Source organism: Lagopus muta, chromosome 1 (genome assembly GCF_023343835.1).
Source record: "Lagopus muta isolate bLagMut1 chromosome 1, bLagMut1 primary, whole genome shotgun sequence".
Taxonomy (NCBI): domain Eukaryota; kingdom Metazoa; phylum Chordata; class Aves; order Galliformes; family Phasianidae; genus Lagopus; species Lagopus muta.
The window spans coordinates 75,962,016-75,968,815 of record NC_064433.1 but is presented as its reverse complement, the minus strand read 5'-3'; the positions used below and the strand labels follow the sequence as shown (position 1 = coordinate 75,968,815).

The 6,800-nt window shown below is 42.5% G+C and overlaps 1 protein-coding gene across 1 annotated transcript in view; it reads left to right on the top strand.

The window, feature by feature from the left end:
- Positions 1-6,800, top strand: part of MFAP5 (microfibril associated protein 5) — a 263,735-nt gene that overhangs the window by 171,678 nt on the left and 85,257 nt on the right. The window lies entirely within an intron of this gene.

Here is a 6,800-nt window from a genome sequence, read left to right as displayed (position 1 = left end):
TCTAACAGGTGGGCTTAATTCCTACTTACCAGTTACCTTGAAAAGAAAATTTGGGTGTGGACATTACTAATTAACAGCCTCCACCTATGTGTACATTGCAAGTGAGACTTTTTAGGTTGTCAGCAGAGATTCAGAAGTCCTTATGGCTGTGTTTTGTCAACACTGAGATCAGTGCACCTTTCAACTTGCATTTTGGCCAGAAAGGCTGTGAGAACTGCACCACAACTTACTAGCTGTTTTTCATAGCATTTATTGACCTTGCTCCTTAAAACACTTTGTTAGAGTACTTAATAAATATACTTCTGTTTTTTAGGAGTAGAGAATATTCAACCTTTGGGAACATCCCTAATAAGTCTCACTGAAAGATTTTTTTTTTTTCTGCTATAAAGCACATCTTCTTTCTGGAGACCAGGAAATGACTGAGCTGAAATAGACCAGTTGTACACCTGCCATGGGGTCATACTACAGTTTATCACTTCCCAGTTCCAAGGCTTTACAAACTGGATAATCGTCCAGCAACCATCCAATTTTGTTCCATCAGTAATGGCAACTGCTCAAATTCTGGTATCAGAAATAGTGCTTCCAGCAGGAACAGGGAAGTGATCATCCCCCCTGTGCTCTGGTGAAGCTGCACCTCAGGTACTGTGTTCAGTTTTGGGCCTGTCACTACAAGAAAGACATCGAGGCCCTAAAGCGTGTCCAGAGAAGGGCAACAAAGCTGGCAAAACGTCTGGAGCACAGGTGTTATGAGGAGTGGCTGAGAGAACTGGGATTGTTTAGTCTGGAGAAGGCTCAGAGAGACCTTTTAGCTCTCCACAGCTACCTGAAAGGAGGTTGCAGCGAGGTGGGTGACAGCCTCTTCTCCATCATAACTAGTGATAGGACTAGAGAAAATGGCCTCAGGTTGCACCATGGGAGGTTCAGGTTAGAGATTAGGAAAAATTTATTCTTCAGAACAGTGGTCAGGCAGTCTGTTCAGGGACGTGGTGGACTCACCATCCTGGGAGGTGTTCAAGAAATGTTTAGAAGTTGTACTAGATAGATGGACGGTTGGACTGGATGATCTTAGAGGTCTTTTCCAGCCCTGGCAATTCTATGATTCAGTGATAAGTTTTATCACAAAGAGAATGCAACAGGCACTGTAATTACCATTTTTTGGTAACAGTTGCTCACAAGCTTTTTAGGCAAGTGTGACCCATAAGGAAAGCTATGAAGTGAGTCCCTGGAAAGCAGCTAGGAACTTCAAATTCTAACATGTTTGTTCGATTTATTGTGATTTTACATGCAGAAGCAACTTTTTAAGGAGGAATTGGAAAAAAGTGCTGCAAGAGCTGAACCTTACTGTCTCCCCATGTACCTACTGAAGATGGTGTGAGACTAGGGAATCGGAATGCTGTGAACATATTAATGCAAAAAGAATGAATAAATAAGAAAATACTGTCCACACTGTTTTCAAGAGTGTTAAAAGGGCTGCTGTGTAGTTACATAGATGAAAGAAGGAACTGGAAGGGGCACCAAGGTTTTCAGGAGTGAACAATAAGAAACTGCAAGAAACTGAAGAGGAAAGCAGCATTCAGTTTATTATACCTACCCCAGTGAAGCAGTTATTTCAGTGTGTCAGGGAGCAAGAACCATCAGTCTTGTCTCCAGAGTGACTGAAAAAAATTAACTCATAACATTATAGGAACGGATTGGTTCCCCCTCCCTCCCCTAGTGTGCACGTATGTGCAAAGTAACCTTCCCACCCTGAGGGGTAGGCTTACAAAAACTCATCGTTGAAGCTTTAGAGGCAACTGCTGTTAAAATAAGAAAACAAGAAAATCAGAATAAAATGATAACAAAACACTGTCCTGAGCCAAGGAATATCAGGAAGGTAAGGAATGATAAGCATAGATACATACTTTAAAGTTTCCTTAAGAAAAAACAAGATAACAGTGCCAAATCAGATATCTTGCCTATTGGCATAACACTGAATTTAGTTCATAAATACAAATTCTAACATGATACCGTTAGGTGTCAATGTCCAATCTTTTTGTTTTGTAGCTCCTTCATCTGTTATGAGATCCGCACATTCATCTTGCTAATCCAATTTCTTACCATTCTGGCTTTTCATCACTCCACATCAGCTGCTTTTCCAGCCTGAAAAGATTTAGTTGATGAAATACACGATAATACTCTGTGGAAAATCTGTTCCAATGTTCAACCGCCCTCAGAGTAAAAAAAGTGTTCTCTTGTGTCTCTTGGACACAATTTCCCATGCTTCAGTCTGCCCCAACTGCCTGTCACCAGACACCACTGAGCCTGATTCCATCTCCTTTACACACACCAATCATACTGCCATTTCTGCAGGAAAGGTATTCCAGTCACATAACCATCTAAGTGGCTCTTCACAAGCCTCACTCTGCTATGTCCCATATCTCTCTAGTACTGAAATGCTCAGAACAGCATCCAGCACTTCAGATGTGACCTCAGCAGTAGTGAGGAAGGGGAGGAGCCTTTCCCTACACCAACTGGCAGCACTTCTAATGCAGCTTTGATTGCTGTTAGCCTTAATTACTAGGATGCGGTAGTACTGGCTCATGTTCACCAGGACCACAAGATCATCGTTCTCTCCAAAGCTGCTTGCTAGTCAGTTGGCTCTAAGAATGTATAAATGTCTGGGGTTATTCCTTCTCAGATGTTCGACTTTGTGCTTCCCCACCTTGAACTTCATTATGTTCCTGTCCGACCAATCAGCCTGTTGATGTTTCCCTGAGTTCCAGAAAAACCATCTGGTATGTCAGCCAGTTTTGTATCATCTGCAAACTTGTTAAGGGTGCACTCTGCTTCATCATCCAGGTTCTCAAAGAGTTAAACAGTACCAGAAAGTAGTAGTATTCAGTAGTATTCTGCTGCTGAATACTACTACTCACTTGCACCTAATTGGCTTTAGCTCTTCTGATCAACACTCTCTGAGTCCAGTGCTTCAATCCACCTCACTGCCCATTTATTTAGCCCATTTTCTGCCAATGTGTCTATGAGGATGATTGTGTTGAAATTAACATTGATGGTAAACCTCAACTGGTGATCATAATTGACTAAAACCTTACTGCAATTTACAATTGACATTATTTATTTCAGATTTGCCATTATGAAACTGCAGCAGTCTGCCAGTTACTAGTTACACCATCACAGAATCATAGAAGGGTTTGAGTTGGAAAAGATCTTATATACTGCCTTTAAGCAGTTCTGCTCTGTTCTCCAAGGTTTGCCTCTCATTAACCTCTCTGCCTTAAATCTAGCAATCAGGCAAGCAATATAAAACTGGCATTCTGTAAGCAGGGAGGCAGAGCTTTACTTTACATTGTGGCATACATCTCCATTAAGAATCGGCTCCAAATATTCCTGCTCATTCTTGTGCGAGCTGCACAAAAGTGTTCAACACTCTCTTAGGCAGGTATCTGCCTGCCCCAATGCGCAGCCTTGTAGCGCAGACTTTCTTCATCCACTCAGCAGGGCATGGACCTCTGCTTCTTGGGCATCAAGATTCAACATAAAGTAATGTGTGTCAGCCCCTCTCTCCCACTTCAGAGAGGCAGAACTAGCTGGCAGAGATGAAAACAGAATTTTCACGTTTGCCTATTCCACTGTCAGTTTGGTACTTAGCTCACACCAGTCATGCATTGTCATTGCTTCTATGTATTTACTCATATAGCTGTTCACAATTTTTATTTTAAAAATGGCAAGTTACTTTTAGATCTGCCAGTTAAACCAGAAGTTTGCTGTTTTGTTCTTATTAATATCTCAAGGAAATTTCACATATACATAGATTGTTCCAAAAGTAGTACCTCCTACTTATTTCTGTGGAAACCACAACAGATAAAATAAGCATAGTAACTCTGCTTGATAGAGAAAATTCTCAGCTATGAAACAGTATTTGTCAACATTCTAACCACCATTAGCTATGCATTTTCACCACCAGTGAACAAGAGCCAACAGGCCATGCTCTCCAAAACCTGCACCAGAGATGACCCACTGTCACTGAAATACAGCATCTACCATCTCACAGTGCTCACGTTCACTGTTAGTCTCCATAAATGTTCATCAAGCATTGATGAATGTCAGTGGGTGCCTTTTTTTCCACATGAAGGAATTCAATGACACACCTTTGCTTCATATGTACTTGCATGTCAGATGCTATTTTGTTAGATTGCTCCCCTACTGCCATCTGTCACATGGCAACAAAATGTAATGATTAGCAGGAAGGTTCAACCTCTACTGCTGTAACACCAACATCCAGTTCTGACATCATGGGCCAATATAGTAAAACAGAAGGAATAACTTTCAGAGCTGCCCCTGTAAAATGTATAATATAGTTGTAGAGGAAATGCTAAGACACAGCTTAAACCAGTAATTAAGCATCTGGTGGGAAGGCAGGGCCAACCCAGGGGAGCTCAGGTGTATTGCACCTGAGTGACCATAAGGAGTGGAGCAGGGGGGGAGGGGAGCGAAGTGTCTCTGGTTATTCCTTCATATGTGAGATTTTCTGAAGGTATGTAGTTCCTTTTCCTTTATTTCTGTGTTCACTGTTGTGTATGAATGAATCTTTACTCACTGTAGCCTGGGATCTTGCTGTTCTGCTGTTATTTCTGTGCTTTCCATTATGTTATACTCCTCTGAAGTTTAGAACTGTATCCTTTGAAGGAAAAAAGGACTGAGGCTAACAAGATTCTTGAATTCTGGTTGGATCTAAAAATAATAGGAAAGTCAAGAAAACTGAAGTCCAACTTTGAGAACCTCAGATATAACTACTCAAATTAAGAAAGCCTGAGATGAGGTTGCCACCACAGGAGTGGTCCCCCTCCCCACACTCACACTATGTGTGGTGGTGTGTCTGTACATGGCTGTAGAACTCACAGATTTATTGCAATGATTTAAACAGAATGCACAAGGGACTGTAGTGGCTTGGCTCTTAAGACTGTAGGACATGGGAGCTGACAGTGTGGTTCAGTGATTTCTGGACATGCATCCATCACCACATATTCAGTCCTCAGACAAAGATTACACATTACTATATTGCATAATGATGAGAATCATTCTCTAATTCAATGGATAATGGCTGCATGTAGAATCACATGGCCTAATTAAAGCAATGTCCCATTAAATACTGGTCCATGGGCTTCGATGGAGGAACTTCAAAATCATATTGGAGGACTTGGAATGAAGAAGATGATTTATGATGCCACTTTTCAGAGTCTGGACCTGGCTAAGTTTTTAGCAGGAATGAGAGACCTCATCTTACAACAGGCACCTCCCCACCATATGGCCTACTGGTGTCTGTACTTAAGCCCTTTAGTGGCCTTAGAGGCCATCATCCAGTCCATTTGATGGCTGATCTAGGGGAAATGGAGCACGTATAGATCAGGCACAGTGTCTGAACAATGGAAGGGCAGAGGTCCTCCCTGTAACTAAAACTAGGAGACCTGCCCTGCAGGCATCTTGATAGGGGCCTATACAAGTATCCTAGAAACAGATGTGCAAAATTTAATCCAGGTTGGTATTCAAGTTGCAAAAACTGATTTCCAGTCAGTTGTACCCTCCTCCAGCTACAGAAGCAGCTGGAGGAAAATTAAAAATTTCAAAACACCCCCTAAAAAGCAAGAGTACATATAATTGAATGAGTACAAATGAGAACATGGAAAGGAAGAAGAGGCCTTCAAGCAAGCAAAACTAGCTTTTAAACAGGCCCAGGCACTGGGTATATTCTGTCCTACCCTTCGAGCCAAACTAGATCTCCATGTGATTCAGACTGGGTTCAGTTGAAGTATGGCAGTGCCAGAATTCCATTTGAACCCCAGTTGGGTTCTGGTTTCAGGACTGGCATGGAGAAGTGAGGTATAGTATGACTGAAAAACTGGCCACCTACTCCGCCTTACAGGCAGTACAGCCAGTAACACAAACAGCTGAAGTTATAGTTAAGATGACCTTGCCAACTCAGGGATGGGTGACAGATCTGACCCACCTTCCTAAGACAGGGTGGCCCAAGCACAGACAGTGGCACAATGGGTTGCCTATCTCAGCTGGAGGAGAAGTCTGTCTTCATCACTGTTGAAAGAAGAGCCCCAGAAGATACTAGGCCTGGTGATGTACCACAGTGATGCACCAGAAGAGACAGTGGTTGCTCCACCAGAGAAGAGTCTCCAGGAAGGGAAATATCCCACTCCTGAAGATGTATGGTATACAGATGGGTTTAGCAAGGATAATCCAAGCAGGTATGGAGCAGTAGCATAACAATAACAATCTGGTTGGAACAGGGAGATAATCAGAATAGCCAATGGGCAGAACTGTGAGGTGTGTGGACGGTTATAACCAAGGAACCTGGTGACGATATCCTGAATATCTGCACAGATAATTAGGTAGTGTACTGGGGACTCACTCTTTGGATTGCACAGTGGGCCATCCATGAATGGACTATTCATATCTGACAAATATGGGGTAGAGATATGTCGTCAGACATATGGACCATACATGTCTACCATGTTTCTGGTCACCAATCTTCATGGTCACAAGGAAACAATGAAGCTGACATACAGGCTTGAGTATGATGGACTGAAAATTCACCCTCTGAGAACATCGCTCGCTGGTTACAACAAAAGATGCAGCATGCAGAACAAAGGACAATGTGGGCAGCTGCTAAAGCATGGGGGGCTGCCCATACAACTCTCTGATGTTGTCAGATATGCTGAGATTACAATGCTTGCTCTAGGGTGAGACAGATTGTTGCCCAAAACAACAGCCCATCTTGCTAGAGGACACAATCC